Source organism: Pseudochaenichthys georgianus, chromosome 1, assembly GCF_902827115.2.
Source record: "Pseudochaenichthys georgianus chromosome 1, fPseGeo1.2, whole genome shotgun sequence".
Lineage (NCBI taxonomy): Eukaryota > Metazoa > Chordata > Actinopteri > Perciformes > Channichthyidae > Pseudochaenichthys > Pseudochaenichthys georgianus.
In genome coordinates, this window is record NC_047503.1 from 10,843,769 (window position 1) to 10,867,887 (window position 24,119).

A 24,119-nucleotide genomic window follows, 5' to 3' on the forward strand; every position below is an offset into this window, starting at 1 on the left:
ATAAAAAAATAAAAAAACAGCAGGCAGTGACACAAGGCTTTCCCTCCCTGTAATATACTATCAAACTGACTTTTGATTTCATGCCAGGTACCATTTAGGTGGAAATCGGGAAATATTTAAAATGATTCACTGTGGATCACAAACAATCCAGTTCAGATGGAGAGAGACTGAGAATCCCGCCGTGTCTCTCCTCTCCTCTGATGCAGGTGTATGTATAGCTGGAAAGACGCACACGCACACGCACACACACACACACACACTGGAGGCTATCCTAGTCCTGCTGTTAAATAATGCAACTGCTTTGAGATCTGAGGGACTCCTATTATATTAACTGTGTGTGTTTGTGTGTGTGTCATATGAAGATACAAACACTCCTTCCCTCTGCTTTCTTGCACTTTGTTAACAGACTCATGTGTTTCTGACACCTCATCACATTATGACTTTATCATATCTCATGCCTTGCCTTTGTAAATGTTTGTGTGCCATTGCGTGTAATTACCCGCACCCTGTAACGTGACTCTCCTGGATGTGTATGTATTAGAAACTCTGTGCCCAATTAGGCAGCTTGTATGAGCCGCTGCCGTCACATGGTTCCCTCTCTTGGCATCCCTCTTCCCCCTTCATCACTCCGTCCCTTCATCTGTCCACCCTGCAGCCTGAGAGGAAGGAAGGGAAATAAATGAAGGTCAGTCTTGCACCATCACAGTAAATGTTTTGTGTTGATGCCTCTGAAAATGCTGCTTAGGTTGCAAGTGGCGCCTGATGATGGCTGGTGATGTAGGGACTGGAATTACCAACACACTCTCACAGTCTGCGTACAAATGACACGACTTTGCAAAGGCGTGCAATAGATACGCAGAAGTCCGATTTTGCGTGCATATGATATTGCTGATATTGCACCACAAACATTAAAACAAAGAGCTCTGTGCCTTCAGGCTTGATCGCCGTTCCAATGACAGTTTTAATGTTTGCGGTGCAATAAACGACACAGCAGCTTATTGGGTTATGGTTAGGGTTAAATAAATGGCAAAGATATGTAGAAAATAAACGCATTTAAGATACGTTCATAACAAACGTAACATGGGAGAAAATTGTAGAAAAAAAACGTATTTGACATACGCTCATAAGAAACGTAACATGGGAGTATCATATGCACGCAAAATCGGACTTCTGCGTATCTATTGCACGCCTTTGCAAAGTCGTGTCATTTGTACGCAGACTGAAGAGAGTGGGCTGGTAATTACTGCTCTTCGAAGGGAGCTGGTTTTTATTGCCCTTTTTTGTTTAGAGAGATGTTTTTTCTTATTCTGGGTTTTTTGTCTTGGTTTACCTGCAAAATAATCACTAGGATAGGGTAATATTTAGATTAGATTCAAGTGTAGACGTTCCACCAATGTTTTTTCTTGGCATATGTCACCTATGTTTGTCAGCTCTTTAAAGGATTGATATTACCAGACCCACACCATTGATTTGCATTGAAAACATCACACAAGTTGTCACCACATCCCTCTGCTTCGTCTGTAAATTAACATTGTATTCACCCTCTGAATTATCTGAAAAACATTTATTTATTCATTAATCTATTTACAGTAAGAAGGGACAATGCAAAATGAACATGAGCGACCAAGGCTTATTTTCATCTGCAGTCCCTGGCAGGTTGATGGCCTACAATAAAGACAATAAAATATGTTCTTGGCTCAGGGTGTTAATGAGCCGATCTGCCAATCAGATGGTAAGCGGTTCAATCCCCAAAGTCAACATGTTAAAGTTTCCTTGGGTCAGATAATTTCTTGGGGGCCCTATTATGCTTTTTGGGAATTTCTCTTTCCTTTCCACGTTTAGGTTTTTGTGCATGTAAATGGTCTGCAAAGGCTAAAATCCTAACGTTGCTTCCCACAGTTCACAAAAAGGGGGGTTGATGAAGAGCAGGCAGTACAATTTGGATGCAACAAGAAGAATGGCTTAGTTTCTACCAGAAGGGACGTGGGAACAAAATTATTGATTAGCAACATAACTACAACAATGCATACATACACAGTTTTCACAATCGGTTCTTCTCTGACATTTCAGAGAATGACAGGAGGACAAGAAGAGAGAGTGATGGAGACAAGACAGAGAGGAAGAAGGGAGTTAAAAAAGAGAGAGAGAAAGAGGAGTCAGATTCACCGCTTTCCTCCTTAACTAGTCAGTAGATCTGTCCCCAGGAGAAGGGCCAACACTGATAGCAGACTGGGTGTCTGCCAGCTGGCGAGGGCACACACACACACAAACACACACACGTCGCTCCTTCTCCCAGGGTGCACTGAGAAATTCCGTGACCTTGGTAGGGGTAGCAAAATGTACAGCCCTAACAAGGACACACACACACAGAAACACACACACTCTGACAAGCCACCTGCCCTCATGTAAATGGTACTCCATGTTGTCATTGACCTGTTAGAAATTCAGCAGGTCAGTTTATTTGTGCGTGTGTTCAAAGAAAAAAAAGGACAGTGTTCATCTCTGCTGGCTCTTTTCACTGCAGAGATGAACAACTGGAAGAATTATGTTGTGTGTGTCACAAAACTGTCTAAAATGCTAATTAAAGCCGCTCTGTGAGGCAGAATGTTATTTCTGTAATTACAGGTGTCTGAGTTTTTTGCCGGCATCCATTCTCCCAGGTAGAAAACTTTTACATATAAACACACACTGTTGATTGGACACCAAGCTGTGTGTTTTAAGTTCACGTTTCAGTCAGAAGGGGGGATGGGGGGAGAGGGGAAGAGAGAGTGTGTGTGCTGAGTTTTCTGCCAAACAGATGTTCATCAGCATTTCAGAGTGTTCCTGTGAAGCCATTAGACTACATTACCAAGAACACACTAATTACGAAGGTGCATGGGGAACTGAAGGGAAGCAGGCCACACACACACACACACACACACACACACACACACACACACACACACACACACACACACACACACACACACACACACACACACACACACACACACACACACACACACACACCCTTGTAGAGCTAGGGGTACCAAGGGAAGTAGCGACACACCAGATAGCCGGACGAGAGAAAAAGGAGAGGAAACGGAAGGCTGAAGGAGTTTAAGTGAGGTTTTAATCCATCAATACGTAAGGCGGCTCACCAGCCAAATTAAAACACAAACGTACAATAAACAACACAACTATGCTGGGTTGTACACAGAGACAGGCTGCACACATGCAGCCAGACGAGAAAGAAGGGCCTCACTGCCGTCCTCCTCCGGTCCTGTATGGAATCCTTGATTGTAAAGTAGGAGCACCTGGGAAGAGGCTTCACCTGGGGACAATGAGAGGGAGAGAGAGGAAAACACACACACACGCCCACACCCACACACACTACGGCACGTAACACACACACACACTACGGCACGTAACACACACACACACACACACACACACACACACACACACACACACACACACACACACACACACACACACACACACACACACACACACACACACACACAGTCCCTCTTGCGGTGCATTCGATGAAAAAACATGCTTCAAATTTAGTTTGAATCCAACCGAACTGTTCAAAGCTTTGTCCATACTAACTGATACATCAGTATCACTACCTTTCTCATGCTTCAAATGGAACACCTACCTGCACTTTACTGTCAGATTGTCAAAAAACCCTAACCCCTATTTCTTTTTCGTACTACTTTTCATTTATCTCCGTGAAAACTTCATTGGGTTAATGAAAGATGTCACAGAGAATTCATCAGGATTTAAGACAGCTGCAATGCTATGAGAATCCGATATCACAAACACGAGCAACTTGTAGTATGATTGTATGGAACTTTGAAAATACGAAATACTTTTTGCAATATAAGCATTACTTGTTAGGCCTAGGCAAGGCAAGGCAAGGCAAGTTTATTTATATAGCACTTTTCAACACAAGGCAATTCAAAGTGCTTTACAAAAAATGAAAGACATTAAGCATTAAAAAAGAAAAGCTAATAAAATAAACATTAAAAGGAAAAATACATGGATAAAAGTTACAGTGCAGTCTAAAATATGAATAGTTCAATTAAACATTAAAAGAAAAAATACATGGATAAAAGTTACAGTGCAGTTTAAGATATGAATAGTGCAATTAAAAGCAGCGACAAAAAGAAAAGTCTTCAGCCTGGATTTAAAAGTAGTAAGAGTTGCAGCGGACCTGCAGGTTTCTGGGAGTTTGTTCCAGATATTTGGAGCATAATAACTGAAAGCTGTTTCTCCATGTTTAGTTCTGACTCTGGGGACAGAAAGCTGACCAGTCCCTGAAGACCTGAGAGATCTGGATGGTTCATAATTTAGCAGGAGGTCAGAAATGTATTTTGGGCCTAAACCATTCAGTGCTTTATAAACCAGCAGCAGTATTTTGAAATCTATTCTTTGACACACAGGAAGCCAGTGTAAAGACTTCAGAACAGGAGTGATGTGATCCACTTTCTTAGTGTTAGTGAGGACTCGAGCAGCGTCGTTCTGAATCAGCTGCAGCTTTCTAATTGATTTTTTAGTGTGACCTGTGAAGACACCATTGCAGTAGTCCAGTCTACTGAAGATAAAAGCATGGACAAGTTTTTCCAAATCCTGCTGTGACATTAGTCTTTTAATCCTAGATATGTTCTTTAGGTGATAGTAGGCTGATTTAGTAACTGTTTTAATGTGACTGTTGTAACTCAGGTCAGAGTCCATGACTACACCTAGATTTCTTGCTTTATCTGTTGTTTTGAACATTGCAGACTGAAGCTCAGCGCTAACTTTTATACGTTCTGCCTTGGCTCCAAAAACCATTACCTCAGTTTTATCTTTGTTTTATTGGAGAAAGTTCTGACACATCCAGTCATTGATTTGTTCAATGCACTTACTCAGTGTTTGAATTGGAGCATAGTCTCCTGATGAAATTGTTACGTAAATTTGTGTGTCATCCGCATAGCTATGGTAACTTATTTTGCCTACACATCAACTATTATCTACTACTGTACTGTGCATATCACTGCACAAAACAAATGGCTAACTCATTCAGCTCGGTAAACACAGTGAAATGTGGACTTTATTTGATAATTTTAAAACAGTAATTGGCTTTACTTCCATAGTTTGCCTTTTGGTTAAATATATTGTTAAAAGTTGAAAACATATAAGCACTTTCTCAAAATATGGCTTATGATGGAAAATACATAATAACCTATTATAATTGGAATGATCTGCATTTATCAGTCACGATCGTCTGTTTCTGTGAAAGTCCAATTTTGTCCACTTGTCTTGTGTTCGTCACGAATGATGGGACCACATTTTCTCTCTTCCTTTCATAGAAAATGGTCTAGTGCTCCAATACCAAATAAGATAACAGGGGACGCATTGAAGCTACTTTCTTATATTGTAGACTAGAGTTTTCAAACAACTCTTATCATATCTGGCAAATAGGTACTTCTGAGTCATTTTACTCTGTTAGGAACCTTTCTAAGAAAAAGACTACTTGACCAGTAAGACAAATCTACATACAAATAAAAGCACAGTTTATGTTAAAATAAGTATACCTGTTAGGCCACCTTGGTTGTACACATAAAAGCACTTATTGACTCCTGGTTTCTTGCTGGACCCAAAAAGGAGTTTCCTGCGTGATATCCTGTGTTTGATTGGCCCAACCATCCACCAACCACTTCCTCCTATGCTCTGGTTATGATTTCTACTTCCATTAAAGGTCAGCGCCCAACAATCTATAGCCACGACTAGTGCAAAAAACTTTAAATAAATCCCCTGTAATTATTTCTGATTCCTTTCCCCAGTTCTGCTTTCACACAAGCAACACTAAGAAAAGATGGTTTACCAATTAATCCTGTTGCTGCTGTGTTAGGTCACGGAATGTTAAAACATGCAGTGGCACGTAACACCTAAAGTAGATTAAAATAAGGAACTGAATGTACGATGGTAATATCCATGGAGGTGTAATCAGCTGCAGATGTTGTTACAGAGTCATATTGGAAGTAAGCATCAACAATCTTGATGAACATTACTTTTACCTGCAACAACTGATTTATATGGCAGATGCTTGGCAGATGGCCAAACAGCTTCTTCTGCTAAGTGCTCCACTATGTACACCATTTAGTTTCTAATTGTTAGACGTTTGTTGTTGAGCAGGAAGTGTTTCTGCCAAAAATAATGCCATGAGCAGAATCAGCTTTGAATCTTATCTTTGCCAATTAAAAGGCAACTAGGGTTAGGGTTAAGGTGGTGAGTTGTCATTGGAAGCATAGATTTGAAGTTGTATGGTCTAACTGAATTGATGAAATATGTGAAATGTAATTATTTTTAATTGTTGTTCTTTTCAGAAATGACTGTAACTAAAGCTTTAATTTCCTTAGGTTTATGGGTAAACAGGTCTCCACCCTAGCGTTATATCAAAAAGCATTTGAAAGGAATTAGACATACACACTTTGGAAAAACATTGTGAAAAAAGAAAATTAATTCTCAGCACTGTTAAATTATGTATGTGAACAAGGTGTTTATACTATATACTCATACCGACAAATGGCAACAGAACAGAAAAGAAATAAGTTAGATATCAGAGGTTGAGCTTTAGCCTTTTGAGACAAATTGGCAAGACTAGTATATTAAACTCTGTGACGACCCCTCCCCCCTTCTGCCTGGCTGTGCTCCCTGCCTTGCTGTCTTCTGGCAGGTACTGGGAGTGTCGTCCTGTTTGTGCCCGCCCATCTAGAGGCGGAGCCACCAGAAGGCATAAAGGTTGCCCAGCTGCAAGGATCAATCTCTCTGATTCAGATCCTGGCATGCTGCAGCAACCTCAGCCTACAGCCTGTGTTAGGTTTGATGCACCCTCCAACATGCTACAACACCCTTCCACACACTCACACACTGCTCACACTACTGACAGTCTGATTCTTACCACATTATACATCAGAGGTGTTCTTCAACAATCTGTTAAATAAATATATATTTGGCATTAAACTCTGTGTGGCCTCCCTGTTTGTTCCAGCCTTTGGAAGGTTGTAACAAGTGGGAGCTCGTCCGGGATCACTTCCGGTGCTGGATAAAGGACATGGTGACCTATTTCAGTCGGGGAGTGTTCACACAGCCGGTTGGTTGACTCTGAGTTTTGTAGGGGAAAATAGGTCCGGTTGATCTTACTGTCTAAGTAGCTGGTCTTACTCACAGTTGTGTTTCTGCAAGCTATGTTTTCCGGTATTGCTGTTTTGTGTTAAAGGCTGTCAAATGTTTGGAACCCTTATTCCTGTTAGGTATAAGCAATGAGAGACACAAGCTGTCTCCATTGAACCTTTTTTTGTTTTTGTTTGTTATTTTTGTGTAGTAAGTGGCTAGAGCATTTGCTCGGGTGCACTCCATGACTGCCTAGGTGATTTTCAATTGCTGAGAATTAACCGGGTCACTGTGCTTTTGTGCTTAAAATCCTACCACAATTCTACACGAAGACTAGGGGTGAGTGAGTCAGTAAGCATTTGGTAAGGCAGTTAGCCAGAGGAGTGGGGTCTCCATATGTAAAACTGTCTTTCACTATCAGTTACTGCTGGAAAAACCTTGCCTTGGTCGGTAAACAGTTAAATGGCTTCTATTGAAGATTTTGTTGAGTCCCCAAATGAGGATTTGTTGGGTACTTATAAAAAAGATCAGCTTTTGAGAGTGGCTGACCATTACGGTCTTGAACTTCCCAAAAAGTTGAATAAAGAGGAGTTGTTGGTAGAAATAAAGGCACAGTTAGTGGAAAAAAGTATTTTGTCTGTCTTTCTGGGGCCTACCTCCAAACAGTCAATTGAGTCAGGTAATGTTTCAGGTGTGGCTCCAGTCCTGTCTGGACTTGGGGTTGGACTGTCATTTAAAGAACAGAAGGAGCTTCTCATGCTACACTTGGAACGTGATGTGGAGATAGAAAAGTTGAGACAAAATGCCCGTCTTCAGGAAGCAGAGATCGCTCAAGTTCAGGTTAGACAAAAACTAGACTTGGAGCGCTACAGATTGGAGCTGATGAGTGAAGGTAAGCTTCCAGCTGAGACCAGGAGAGCTGCAGAGACTGCAAATCAAGCATTTGATATTGCTGTTAATTTGAGGATAGTTCCGAGGTTCAACGAAAAGGACCCAGACATTTTCTTTGTGTTATTTGAGCGTCTAGCTGAGGCACGAGACTGGTCTGATGTTGAGCGCACCCTTCTGCTGCAGTGTGTCTTCACTGGAAAGGCCCAGGAGGCTTTCGCTGCCATGACTGCTGAAGACAGTAGCAATTACCAGTTGGTGAAAGCTGCTGTACTTCAGGCATTTGAGTTAGTACCTGAAGCATATCGACAGCGTTTTAGGTTACTCAGAAAAGAGAAGCAGTCACATATGGAGTTTGCTCGTGATTTAACCACTAGTTTCAACCGTTGGTGTGTTTCCTCACAGGTAAAAACTCTGGAAGATCTGCAGGAGCTTATCTTGCTTGAGCAATTCAAAGGTACCTTGCCTGACCGTGTTGTTACCTACATTAATGAGCAGAAAGTAAACTTAGTTTCAGAGGCAGCCAAGCTGGCAGATGAGTTTACTCTGACCCATAAGGTGTTTTTTGGCGACAGCCGTAGTCGTGGAGATGCGGGATACAAAGAGAGTAGTGCGGGGGCTCACTTCAGTAAAGGTGTTTCAGAAGGAAAAGATAAGTTTCCAGCTAGGATTGACCATGGGAATCGGGGTTAGTTTGACCCCAATCGTGTCTGTAATTACTGTTTTAATAAAGGACACTGGAGAAACGATTGTCCTGAGTGGAAGAGAAAGTCCAGGCCTGGGGCTGTGTCGGCAAAAGCGTCTGGGGCTGTGGCATCGTTACGTGCAGTGGAAAGGGAAAGTGCCATTGCGGCTGTGCGGAAACACACTCGGTCCTCTTTATCTGAGTCTGTAATTCAGGCTCTTGTCAGCGAACATGAGGAGATAGACCCTGGGTATAAAGCTTTTGTGTCTGATGGTTTTGTTTCACTGGTCGGAAGTAAAGAGAAAGTACCGGTAAAGATATTAAGGGACTCAGGGGCGTTGGACTCATTTATTGTTGGTTCTGTGTTACCTTTCTCTCCTAAAACAGACACCGGTTCCAGTGTTGAGGTCCGGGGGATGGGATTAACAGTCTTCTCTGCTCCACAGCATAAACTAACATTAGTCTCCAGTCTGCTGCAAGGGGAAGTGGTCATGGGAGTGCGTCCTTCTCTGCCTATGGGGGGCATACAGATCATCTTGGGAAATGACCTGGCTGGTGATCGGGTATGGCCTGAGTCTCCAATCTCCCAGGTAGAAGGTGCCAAGTTCCCCAAAACCACTTCTGTGATGCCTGCCAGCGGCGCAGTAACACGTGCTGCCAGCCGTATTGTTTGTGACCTTACAAAAGATAAGAAAAAACAATCTGTATTTCCTGTGCCTACCTTTCCTTTGCCTTTGTCTTGTAGTGACCTTGGGAAAGAGCAAAAGAACGATCCCACCCTGCAGGCTCTGTACAGCCAAGTTCTACCGGATGAGGAGTTCAGAAGTGCAGCCCGTGGTTATTTTCTCCAGGACGGTTTGTTGGTGAGAAAGTGGGTTCCCCAGGGAGATTGTTTTATGGGTGAGGAAGTTGTGCAAGTTGTGTTACCCAGTAAGTTAAGACTCACTGTGCTTCAGACTGCTCATGATGGCATTGCAGGTCATCTCGGTGTGAAGAAAACATATAATCGGGTTGGCCGTTATTTTTACTGGCCACTTCTGAAGAAAGACATTGCTGCTTTCATTAAAACTTGCAACACTTGTCAGTTGACTGGCAAACCAAATCAGGTCATTAAACCTGCGCCTCTGTATCCAATTCCAGTTGTTGGTAATCCATTTGAGCATCTGATTGTAGATTGTGTTGGACCATTACCACGCTCCAAAGCAGGGAACAACTTTTTGCTTACAGTCATGTGTCAGGCTACACGTTATCCTGCTGCCTATCCCCTTAGGAATATCACCACCAGGTCAGTTGTAAAAGCGCTGACACAATTTATAACTATTTTTGGTCTCCCGAAGATCATCCAGTCAGATCAGGGGACTAACTTCACTTCAAAGTTGTTTGCCGAGGTGTTACAGCAGTTGAATATCAAACATTCACAGTCAAGTGCCTATCATCCTCAAAGCCAGGGAGCACTTGAGAGGTTCCACCAATCCTTGAAGTCTCTCCTCCGTTCATATTGTACGGAGTTGGAAGGTGACTGGGAAGAAGGGTTACCCTGGTTGATGCTGGCGGCAAGGGAGGTTTCACAGGGGAGTTTGGGTTTTAGCCCTAATGACCTGGTTTTTGGTCACAATGTAAGGGGCCCGTTGGCCACCCTACACGAGGATTGGCAAGCCAAGAAGGCCCCGTCAAGTTTGATAGACTATGTCCATGGTTTCAAACACCGCTTGTATCGGGCTAATCAAATGGCAAGAGAAAAGCTACAGTCTGCTCAAACTAAAATGAAAAGCCTCTATGATCGACGTGCAGAACTTTGTGAGTTGAGTCCTGGGGATCAGGTTTTAGCACTGCTGCCTGTAGTTGGCTCCCCGTTTCAGGCCAAGTTCTCTGGCCCTTATACAGTGTCCAAGAAGTTGTCAGACCTCAACTATTTGATAGCGACCCCTGACCGGAAGAAGTCGGTGCAGTTTTGCCATATAAACTTGCTAAAACCGTATTTTTCCCGTAAACCTGTGCCAGATGTGGTTTGTTCTGTTTCCTCAGATGCTGCAGTGGTGACAGTGGGTCACCCGTCACCATCTCTGGATGTGGGGGCAGGGGTTAAGGTTGAAGAGGAGTATTCCCCAGATGATGGTCTGTTGAGAGGACGGCTTAAGAATTCGGAGTCACTGGCTAATCTGGGTGGAATGCTGGGTCATTTAACCGAACCGCGGCGCACAGAGTTGGTCGATCTAGTTAAAAACTACCCCTGCCTGTTTGGAGACACTCCATCTCGCACCCACCTTATAGAACACGATATTGAGGTGGGTGATGCTAAACCGGTACGACAGCGTTTTTACCGCATGTCTCCGGACAAATGAGAGCATTTAGAGGCAGAAGTTAAGTATATGCTGGAGAATAACATTGCTGAGCCGTGTGCTTCTAGTTGGTCTTCTCCTTGTTTGCTGGTTACGAAACCAGATGGTACATTTAGACCATGTACTGATCTCCGCAAGGTGAATTTAGTGACCAAACCTGACTCGTTTCCACTCCCTCGCATGGAGGACTGTGTGGACCAGGTCGGTTCTGCTAAGTTTGTCAGTAAATTTGACCTGCTAAAGGGTTACTGGCAGGTCCCGTTAACGGCAAGAGCTAGGGAGATCGCCTCATTTATCACGTCCAGTGGGTTGTACTCATACACCGTAATGCCATTTGGGTTACGAAATGCCCCAGCCACGTTTCAACGCCTGATGAACCAGGTGGTGTCAGGTCTTGCTGGCTGTGCTGTGTATCTGGATGATGTTGTGGTATACAGTGACACTTGGAAGGAACATCTCCAACACATTAATGCGCTGTTTGAACGTCTTGCCTGGGCTTGTCTGACCGTTAACTTGGCAAAGTGTGAGTTTGCTAAGGCAACGGTCACCTACCTGGGTAAAGTAGTTGGCCAAGGACAGGTTAAGCCAGTGAGGGCAAAGGTGCTGGCAATTGACCGGTTCCCTGTTCCCACAACCAGAAAAGAACTCTCTCGTTTTCTGGGCATGGTGGGGTACTATCGTGGGTTCTGTCAGAATTTCTCTACGGTGGTTGCGCCCCTCACCTCTCTTCTCAGTCCTAAGGTCAAGTTTGAATGGTCTCCTCGATGTCAACAGGCTTTTTAGGCTGCGAAAACTGTGTTGTGCTCGGCTCCTGTCCTAGCAGCACCCCAGATGGACCAGCCCTTCATTCTTCATGTGGATGCTAGTAAGGTTGGAGCTGGGGCTGTACTCGCGCAGGTTGATGAGAGCGGCTCCGAATGCCCGGTAAGTTTCTTCTCGAAGAAATTTAACTCATCAATTAAACTATTCTATCATTGAAAAGGAGGCACTGGCACTCATCTGGGCGTTAAAGCATTTTGAGGTGTATGTTGGGAGTGGAGTTGGGCCCTTGGTGGTCTATACAGATCATAACCCCCTAACCTTTCTGCACTCGCTCCAGAATCCAAATCAACGCCTTATGCGTTGGTGTCTCTTCCTCCAGCCTTTTCATCTGGACATTAGGCATGTCAAAGGTGTGGATAATACAGTGGCTAATGCCATGTCCAGGGCTATAACCTCCTAGGTTAACTAGTGTTTTTCTCCCTGCAGGGGTGTCTGTTTTTTCTGTTTTGCCCTCTCTTAAAATGCTTCTTAGGTACCAAAGTTGCTGAGGGGTTGAGCAAGAGGCTACAGATGTGCTTGCAGGTTGTACGAACATTTGAAGGTTAACTTTTGTTGTGTCTATTGTGTTTGGTGGTTGTGTTTTTGTGCCTCAGGTTGGGAGGATCCTAGTGGGTCCTCCATTTTAAGGGAGGGGGTGTGACGACCCCTCCCCCCTTCTGCCTGGCTGTGCTCCCTGCCTTGCTGTCTTCTGGCAGGTACTGGGAGTGTCGTCCTGTTTGTGCCCGCCCATCTAGAGGCGGAGCCACCAGAAGGCATAAAGGTTGCCCAGCTGCAAGGATCAATCTCTCTGATTCAGATCCTGGCATGCTGCAGCAACCTCAGCCTACAGCCTGTGTTAGGTTTGATGCACCCTCCAACATGCTACAACACCCTTCCACACACTCACACACTGCTCACACTACTGACAGTCTGATTCTTACCACATTATACATCAGAGGTGTTCTTCAACAATCTGTTAAATAAATATATATTTGGCATTAAACTCTGTGTGGCCTCCCTGTTTGTTCCAGCCTTTGGAAGGTTGTAACAACTCCCATTCTTACATGGCAACAAGTCCTCCAACTCATACGACCAAATAGGTCGATTGTTCAAAGCGCTTATTACGACCTATAATCACGTTTTATATCACGACCTCTAGTGCTCCCGTTGAATGCAAACGCTACGGAGGGTCGTATATTCACAAATAACCCTCTCTGGAAAATCCTAAATTGTAGGATAGTTTGGCCATTAAAATGCTTTTTGATTAGATTTCTAGCGAGAAGTGTATATTTTACTTTTAGAATCCACGTCCAGTGGATGTGTAGGATCTATAGTTTGATAGATATTACGAAGATGATTTGAGGTCTAGCCAGGAGAACGTGTAACCGCCGTGTCCATGTAAAGTTAGCGTCAACCCTCACGGGTTGAAAACCATATTTACGGTCTCGAAGTTCTCATAACACCGTATTCCCCCCACTGTGAAATGACTTTAAAGCTATATCTGCAGTACTCATCCACTAAAAACATCAGTTTATCTTTGTTAATTACACAACATTAATTGGTTTAAATTGTGTACAATGCTTTTGTGTTTTTCCCTTTCGATTCTGAGAGACACATTTCTTTTTTTTGCTAAAACATCGAACTTGAAGCTCTGTGATTGGATGTTTTAGCACCAATGCACGTTGGGATATGGTGTTTATGTGATATGAAATCCGAAAACATAAAAAAATACTTTGTTCCGAGTGGGCTTGCTTTTCTCTTTGGAAGTCATCACATAACGGCATTGTAATAGACGGTTCGGCTGCATTAAATATTACATATCTGCCATAGTTCTTTATTTATAGAGCCCTGATCAGAAGACCTTTGGACAAACTGGAAGAAATGCCACCAAAACTGAATGTGACGTGGATCATAAATATATCAGCAATTAAACAACATCTTCCATTTCTTTTCACACAATACGTCTCCTTGCAGTATCAACACTAATTTGGCTGACTATTATATTTGATCCAATTGGATGTATTTACACCATAACGAGGCACAGCTGATAGAAAGGGACTTGTAGTTTTTAAAGATAGTACTGATTTTCTTTGAATATAAGAATGTAAATACTGAGATGAGAGAATAGTCAGGGGTTTTGGGTGATGGAAGACACATCTATGGAATCACAATTTCAATAGCTTACCATTAAATGATGGATATTCCTTTTCTGTCTGATGTTTTACAAATCAGATATTAATGTGTATATACATTATATATATTAGGGCTGTCAGTCGATAAAATATTTAATCGCAAATTAATTGCACATTTTTCATGTTTTTAATAGTCTTATCAACATATGAGTGGACAAATATGCTTTATGCAAATGTTTATCATTTGAACAATGACAAATAATCTCATGAATATTAAACACAACAACCTCTGAACATTACAAATATTCGCCTCAATTCAACCTGGAACCTCTCTCATTCAATAATACAATACAAAGTGTGTGTGTGTGTGTTCGTTGGAGCTATGTGCAACTCAAGGCATATGCTCGAACGGGAGCTGCCTGGACGCTGCAATAATGTTACGCGCACTATCCGTGCTGAGTGTGCTGACTTTTCGTACAATGTCCCACTGTCTGGCTACCTGCATAAAGTCAAGTGCTCGGCGCAGTTGTCGGCGAAATGTCGCTCCTCTGTTTTCATTTAAACAGCTCCTTATATCCGTTAGCGCAGCTAGCTAGCACCCGATGCTAACAACAACAATACACACGTAAGGTCTCTCTCTCGCTCGAGCCACACACCCTCCCGGTCCTCCCGATGGCCAGTCGGTGCCTGCCGGTGAGCGTGGAAGTGTGGTCTGCCGCAAGCAGGCAGCAGGAGCGGGGCTGTCAACATCAGCTTGTCGATGGTATTTTAAACTCGGGGCGGCCGAGGAAAAAAATACACATGCGTTAATCGCGTTAAAATAATTAGTGGCGTTAATTTTTTTTTGCGTTAACGCTTTATTAACACGTTAACTTGACAGCCCTAATATATATATATATACATCATCAGCTATACTATTTCACATATGTGACCCGCTCTATTGAAATCAGTCGGAAGTCGCAACGGCTCATTTCAAAATAAACGTGGATTTACGTAAAAAACAATTTTTTCGGGGTTCGGGTGTTTTGTTTGATTTTAAATAAACAAAGTCCTGGTTTTCAGAATATGAAACTTTTATTTCCAAAATCAAACGACAAATACATTTTTGAAGCTTCTAAAGTGACGAAGACAAGCACCTCTCACTCGCAATCTGCTCTTCCGCAGCGCCGCCCCCCCTCCCTCCGGCTGACATTATGAATGTAAGAGTATAGTAATCATAGATAACACGGCAGGGTCCGTTAGTTTGCTTTCATCTGATTTCAATTAAACAAAGTCTTAGCTTTCAGAATATTAAACTTGTTTCGGCAAATTCAGATGATAAATACAACTTTGAAGCTTGTAACGGCATAATTACAAGCGGAGAACGGAGTTACTTAACGTCACAGCAGGCATAACAGCCGGTGTTTCTCGTGAGTGTTTTCCCCGGGAAACAAACACAATACACAAACGCAAAAATACAAACACACACACTCGCGAGCTTCCCCTCCAAACGAAAATATCTTCCCTCTGTAGTATTTGATAATTTGCTCCACTAATAATCAATCAGATCAATGGATTCGAGAGAAGAGAAAACTTTGAAGGCCTTTTTCTCAAAATGATGACTCGGTGACAGTCATTATATATATATATATATATATGTGACATATTTTGCTTAATATTTGGAGTACAAAAACAATCCTGATATCATTAGAAAGCTAGGAATATCCTCTTTCCAACAGTGTATACAACTCAAAATGTGTCTTCGAGTCAATGCGACTGATTTCGATGGAGCAGGTCTGTCAGGGACCAAGCCGTAAGACAACAGGACACAGGAGTGGTTTAAATAAACTAGGGTTTTTATTTACCCAAAAATCCACAAAACATCATAATAGCAAGGCCTATAAAAGAGGTCAACAGAAAATACCTCAAAGAAACATAACAGGTGTTAACTCAACAAACGGACCTCCTACAATGAAAAACCAAGGAACCTATATAGTGGCTTGGCCAAACCAAGTTGAACCCAAGGGATAATTAATAGTCACATCATACACAGGACACTGACAAAACCCAAATCCCCCCTTTGACATGGAAGCAGGTGGTTTGTCCCAATCTGTCCCAATTGGCTCCTTGCAGTATTTATGAGCCCTCAGCGCTCGGCCACGCCCTTTGCTGAACCAGGAAGTAACCTCCCCCAATGGACATGGTAACTCAAGAGACAAAGAATGTAATTAATACAAACAAATACTTGTGTTTTAGCTGTGCTAAAATGTTTGAAGTAATGTCAGATTACAATCAAATAAAGAGTTTACCATATAGAGCAAATGTGTGGTGTTAATTGGCATGTTTTATTGTCTAAAGCAAAACTACTGAAGATGAGGATGCAGTGTAGTTGGTTTACCCTGTGTGGGTGTGACCATCACAAGGTCACATATATATATATTTTTTTGTATTATTATTAAACTGTGAATAATGTATTCACTCAAATAAATACAAAATATAATAAAATAAACATTAAGGTGCAGCATTTCGATGAACTGAAATAATCTGTGTTTGAACTGTACTGTACTAGCACCTAAGCAGCCAGTTTGACATTATGACTTGCTTGTCATTGTATTTTCCTGTTATTTTAAAGAAAAATGAACTTGTCCACATTGCTTGCCGAAAGGGCAGATCTGCTGGTACTAGCAATGTCTCCTGCTGTGGAGAACACCCTCTCGCTAGGGACAGAGGTAGCAGATACAGCCAGGTAGCGCTTTGCTAACATGGCAACATAAGGATATTTGGCGCTTGTAATAGCTTTGGCTCGGACTGAACTTGTTGCGAGTAGTGGAGGCTTAAATGCTAGTGGGAGTTGGGTTTGCACTTCAGTCTTTTTTGTTTTGGTACCGGTGATATTCACGTTCGGGTGATGCCTTTTCAAATGAGTGTGCAAGTTTGATGTATTGCCAGCCGCGTAACCAATTTTAGTTGAACAATGCCGACAAACAGCTTTGGTTCGGTCGACCTGTCTTTGTCCGTCATCCTTGTACGTAACTGCGAAACCAAAATGTTCCCAAACCGGAGACTTCAATGATGCTGGAGGATTTTCGAGCTCAACTTTATCTGCGTTCACCATTTCGACAGTTCCTCAAATTACTGACTACATTTGAACACATCCCTCAGACCAGCTCTCATAGTATGCCTCTCGTCCAATGAAATTACTTGCTCGCTCTATGACGCGTTGACCCAATGTGAGCAAATTACTCTGAATGCTGCGACGCAGCACCTGAGATTACTTCCAAAAAGTTGTTCACGTTCTCAATTTTTTAGGTTTAACGTTATATTCGTTTGGTACACACGTGTAACGAACCGAAGGGCCCGTACCGAAATGATTCGTATACCATTACACCCCTACTGGACGTAGATTCTAAAAGTAAAATATACACTTCTCGCTAGAAATCGAATCAAAAAGCATTTTAATGGCGAAACTATTCCACAATTTAGGATTTTCCAGAGAGGGTTATTTGTGAATAAGCGACTCAACGGGAGCATGTTGTTTCTTACACAGCCACCTAGAGGTGCTACACTTTAAAACGTAACTATGGGTCATAATAAGCTGCTGAACAATCGACCTATTTGGTCGTTTTTCATAGGAGGACAGGCTGTACATCAGGGGTTGGCAACAGGCGGACCGCGGTGCGGATCCGGACCCGGACCTATACGGACCCGGACCTATAATCAATACATTAATAGGGGATTTCAATTTTGACGGGGCGATTCTATTTTAACCACCGCCGACAGGGGGCGAAAGAGACGAGTGAGCGATACAGGGAGAGAAACACAGAAGAAGAGATGAAACTGAGTGAAGAGAATAATTAGCGATACATTAGCGCCCTTCTCGCCGCTCCTCTTGCCGCTCCTCTCGCTGCTCCTCACACCGCGTATCGCCGCTCCTCTCCGCGCCTGTGCTACCGGAGGAGATGTAAAGTGGATTAAATAGCCGGTGTAACGCGGTGGGATTACCTTCTCTACTGTGCTGCTGTAGCTGAGGCCTGGTTCCACCTGCTCTGCTCTGCTGCTGTAGCTGAGGCCTGGTTCCACCTTGCTCCGGGAACAGCGTGGATACTGTTGTGCTGGACTGGGAGAATGGCGGGTGTCGTGTTTCTGCTGTGCTGGACAAGGAGAAGATCGCTAGTCGTCCTGAAAAATCTACTGGATTCGGGTATGTTCTGCCGCCCGCAGTGGACATCCCCTGTACAGTTTCGGAGGTGTTGCACAAACAATTGCTGGTTGCACTGTCGCGGACATTCATTTCGGAAAATGTTTGTCTTTCTCACATGCCTGCCACGATGGTCCTTCAGAATTGTTTTTTAAACTCTAATCTCACTTTCGCGAAGTTTGCTGGTGACTCTAGAACAGCTGACAATGTATGTGTGTTGATTAAGAGGAAAAGGTGCTTGGTATTTTTATTGTTGTTACTATCAGGAAATGTACAGCCAAATCCAGGTCCACCTAGCAGTATTAGTCAAATAGCTACTCCTGCTGATTTTATATCTAGATCTGGGCTAGGTTTAATTCATTTAAATGTACGTAGTCTGTTACCTAAATTAGATTTTGTCCGTATTTGGGCGAGTTCGACTGATGCTGATGTCATTGTCTTATCAGAAACGTGGCTAGATAAATCCATTTTGGCCTCTGACATATACATAAATGGTTACAGTGTATATCGTACTGACCGGCCTAAAAAAGGTGGTGGCGTTGCCATTTATGTGAAAAATAAGTTTTGTGTAACTAATATGGTTTCCAAATCTGTTAGTAAACAGCTAGAATTTTTAGCCGTGAATATTGAGGTAACAAAGGGTCAACAGGTCATGGTGGTGGGCTGCTACAGGGCCCCTTCGGCTGTCAAGGACTCTTTATCGTCTTTGGCAAAACTGTTATCACAACTTTCCTACAAGGAAATAGTGCTGCTTGGTGATTTTAATTGGGACTGGTTAACTTCTGTGTCAGAGGATTTAAAAAACCTGTGTACCTCATTGAATTTTACCCAGATTATAGACAGTCCTACTCGCCCAAATATTAAGTCCCCAAATAAATCCTCCTTAATTGATCTAATTTTAACAAATGTTCCACATAAATACTCATCTGTGGGAGTATTTGCTAATGATGTGAGTGACCACTGTGTTGTGGCCACAATTAGGGACACTAAGGTCCAAAAGGTTAAACCATGTATCATCACAAAGAGAGACAAAAAACACTTTGTGGAGCAGGGTTTTTTACATGATCTGTTTGATTTTGATTGGGGTAAAATCAATCTGTGTGCTGATGTAGAAACTGCATGGTCTTATTTTTATCTTGGTTTTATGAAAATTATAGATAGACATGCACCTCTGCGTACATTTAGAGTGAAGGGACGAAACAATCCCTGGTTTTCTGCTAAGCTGTCCAGTCTACTTCATGAGAGAAATAATGCTTGGGCTAAGGCTAGGAAATCAGGCTCAGAGGTAGAATGGCTACGTTTTAGGCAGCTAAGAAATAGCTTCACATCTCAAATAAAAAGTGCTAAATCAAAGTACTATTTGTCGGTTACCACAGAAAACCTGAATAATCCTAGGAAATTTTGGAAAGCCATAAAATCGATTTCCACTGGTGATATCCCAAATGAGCTACCTCCGTGCCTCACCACAGCATCTGGCATTATATCAGACAGGGCTACTATGCTAAATTGCTTTAATAAGCATTGTGTGGCTCTCTGTTTGGCTGTGTGGCTCCTGTGAACGCTCCAATCCTTGACTCTGAACAATGTGGTCTGGAAAACCCTTTCAGTTTTACTCCTTTAACTATTGGTATTGTACTTTACTGAATGGAGGGGAGGCAACTATTTTAAATAACTATAGGCCAATCTCTAAATTGTCAGTTCTGGCTAAGGTGCTCGAACGACTTGTGAGTGAACAAGTAAAGGAGTTTTTATGTATAAATGATATCCTGTCTAAACATCAGTCAGGATTCAGAAAGAAACACAGCACCATCACTGCGACAATGAAAGTGGTAAATGACATTAATGAAGCTTAGCGCAAGTTCAATAAGGAAGACCTAACACGAGTCACTTACACGTCACTCGATGGCTCCCTTCCCCCCTCATTAAATATGAGGGCGTCACCCTTCAGCAGCCAATAGCTGCACATGCTAAATTCCTTAAATGCCTGCTCTTCCTCCCTGTCAGTTGTCATTTGCAGATGACCGCAAACAGTAGCAGTACTATACTCCTCCTCGTGAGAACAAAAAAAAAAAAAAAGCACAAGAAAAACTAGCTCAAGATGTCCAACTCGGACAATTCAGATCACGAACCTGGTATGGAAATCTTAGAGCCCGGTTCGGCTCCCCACAGCGGCCTATCACCAGAGGCAGACTTCCTCATCGCCCGGCTCCTGCAGCAGGGCATCCCCACAGCCCCAGGCCTCACTCTCTCGCAGCTCTGAGAGCTCTCGGATCAGGTCTCCAGCACAGCTCCCCAGTCCGGGGCAGCAGCTCCAGTCAGCTCCCCAGAGAGCAGGGCCAGGACGCGGAGGTAAAAAAAAAGAAGTCGAGCCCTCCAGGATCCCGTCCACCTCCAAAATCCACCCCTTCCCAGGCTCGCCAGTCCGGGAGCGTCACTAACACACCCCTCATGGAGAGTAGCGTGGCCGGCTCCCTGCAATCCCTGGCTAGCTCCATGATAGCTATCGATGCTCGCCTCCAGGCCCTGGAAGACTCCGTCACAGGAGCTTCGACTTCCGTGGCACTCAGGTCAGGTACTAGTGTTAACGAAAATGTTTGCACTCACCCACACAGGGTCGGGTTGTAACGGAATAGATGTAACGGCGTTACGTAATCAGAAATACAAAAAATCATGTATATTCAGCGGGCGTTACATTTGAAAAACGAGTAATCTGAGTTAGTTACTTTCGTAAACCTGAAGTGAATACTTATTGGAACTATTGGTTGAGAAGTTTCCTCACAAAATGTAATATTCATTACCAGCAGAACGTCTGTGAGGCCCCGAGAGAGCGAGAGAGAGAGAGCGAGAGAGAGAGAGAGAGAGAGAGAGAGAGAGAGAGAGAGAGAGAGAGGAGAGAGAGAGAGAGGAGAGAGAGAGAGAGAGAGAGAGAGAGAGAGAGAGAGAGAGAGAGAGAGAGAGAGAGAGAGAGAGCGAGAGAGAGAGAGAGAGAGAGAGTTAGATAAAACGTGGAAGATAACGTTTATGTAGCATTTATTTATTGTCGAAATGATGACATTTATAACGGGATCAAATCAAAGTGAATGGCCTGCTGAATGTATAGGGCAAGTGACTGAAAAAAAGTTATTACATCGTTTCAGATAATAAATAATGATAATTCATTCTATTTAGGGGCGCCTTTCAAAGCACCCAAGGACACCTTACAATGCATAACATATTCCAAGGAAAGGTTTTAAGACTGTACAATAATGCAGTATGGGTGAGTTTTACGTGTGGTGCAGATGAGAGCTGTCCAGAATGACACTAAGATGTTGTGTTGTGCTCTTGATAAAACAGTCAAATACGTGTCTCCCGTTCACCAAAACATACCCATCTGTTATGGAAAAGAAAGTATTCCAAAAAAGAAGAAGAAGAAGAAGAAGAAGAAGAAAAAATTCATTATAGCGATTCACTATCGCTATAATGAATTTTCCCTCCATTTTTTGGAATATGAGGTAATGACCTGCGTAGTCTCTCCCAGCATACACGCGGTTTGACTGGCTTGCGCTTGTACTGGCAGATTTGCATACACGGGATTTCATTGGCTGACGCTTCTGCCGGGGCGCCAACAAAATTGAACATTGCTCAACTTTTGAAGCGAGCAACGCCAGCAACGCTCCACGTCGCTTCCCAAAATACAGTCCTGCTAAAAGTGACGTCACCCTATTCAAAGTGAATGGGCAGAAGCGTTGGAAGCTTTAACGCGCGCCACCGTGTGGACGGGCCGTCACAGTAGCTCTGCGCCAGAAACCTCGTGGAGGAAGACAAATAAATAAATAATTGGAATATCACCCCTCCACTCCCATTATCATCCCTCAGCTAGCAGCTGCGCTATCTACTCACCCAGATTCCGTGTTAGTTGACTTTCTCCTGTCAGGGCTCTCCCAAGGCTTCAGGGTAGGGGTCCTCCCATCTCCCACAGTGACTTTCGTAGCAAGAAACTTACAGTCAGCCGCTAAAGAACCCAACATAGTTTCCCAGCTCATCGACAAAGAACTTCTCAAAGGATATATAATCTGCCCTTTTAGCTCGTCCCCCTTCTCAGTGTTCCGTTCAAATTCCATCGGAATAAGCCACACGTAAATAAAAGGCTGATTTTCGATCTGTCCGCTCCCCGCTCCGGCCATTCGGCAGCGTCAATAGCATCATCCCTCCAGATCAGTTCTCCCTTCACCATGCCTCAGTGGATAATGCAATAAAGATGATCAAGTTCACAGGGCACGGAGCTCGGCTCTCCAAAGCGGACATTACCGATGCCTTCAAAATCATCCCCATTCATCCGTCTCAGTGGAATTCGTTCGGTATTAAGTGGGAGTCCAAACTCTATTTTCGCAGAAGCAGCCCCTGCATCTTCAATTCCTTCTCGGAAGCTCTCTGCTGGATCCTGCTGAACATCGTCAGAATCCCCTCTGTCCTTCACCTACTGGACGACTCCTCCCCATAGACCCGCCACAGGACAGCTCAGGGATCTCACTGGCCAAGCTTAAACACTGCTTCAGGAGTTAGGTGTCCCTCTCTCCAAAGAGAAAATGTTAGGTCCCGACACACGCTTAGAGTTCTTAGGCATCATCCTCGACTCCATAGACATGAAGGCGTCTCTCCCCTCCGACAAATTGCAGTGCATCCGGGACTTCACCAAGTCATACTGCGAGCAACAAGTTATCACAAAACAACAGTTGCTCTCCCTTCTCGGACACCTCAACTTCGCCATGCACGTCATCCCCCAGGGGCGCTCGTTCATCTCCCGCCTCCTGGACGCAGCATCAGCGGTCGACAAACTCCATGACTGCGTTTTCTTAGACGAAGGCTGACGCTCAGACCTACGTTTCTGGTCCCTCCTGCTCGCCCACTGGAACGGAGTTACTTTCTTTTACGATGACCTCGTGCGTTCCTCTGACTCAATGAGGTTCTTCACGGATGCCGCCCCATCCGTGGGTTTTGGGGGTTTCTTCCAGGGAGAGTGGTTCGCAGGGTCATGGCCCCTGTCAATTTCTACCTCAAGCAAGTTCTCATTAAATCCGGCCTATCACCTATATCATACCCGGGACATTCCTTCAGGATAGGTGCAGCCACCTCTGCTGCTAATCAAGGTCTCTCTACCTCATCCCTACAACAACTAGGACAGTGGTCCTCCTCCGCCTTCACAACCTACATTCGCCCGGACATCAGCGCCGTACTGGCTTCCCAAAGATCTCTCAGACCCTAACTATGGTATCTATGCATATAACTGGTGGTGGCTCATAAACACATTCACAAGTATACATGTCTCACTAAGGTACCTGATATTCAAACTGCATTCCTGTCCTAATTCCGCGGGCCCCGCCCACAGGGAATAATGTCTCGTCTCACGCTGCAACTACATGTAACGGGCTTCATCTCCGGCACACAGGTATTTCATTCCCAGGCCTTGCTCAAACGTATCAGTGTAAAATGTATTTCCTGCAGTCAGGCGTGGACTCGGGCCACCGTACACCCCCGTGGCAGTTACAAAACAAAGAAAATAAAGAAAGAGTAAAGAAGGAAAAGAAAGAGATATCCTGTGAAGTCAGGCATGGACTCAGGCCACCGTACACTCCGGTGTCAGTTACAAAACAAAGGAAAGAAAGAAAGAGATAAGAGTAAAGACAAATATATATATATCAGGGTTTCCGCTAGGATTTTTTCTCGCCGGTCAATTGTCCGGGCAGAATTTATTTTACCGGACAAATTTGAAACTTACCGGTCATATTTCAATAATAATAATAAGAGTTGTGTAGCAGAGTTTCCGTAAGCAGGTAATTTACCGGACTATGAGCAGATATGCATTGCTGATGTTTAAAACTCAGTTCACGGGGCTCATTTTTATATTGCTTCAGTTTATAATTGTAACAGATCGAAACAATTCAGATTAATTTTTCAATAAATGATTCCACAATCAA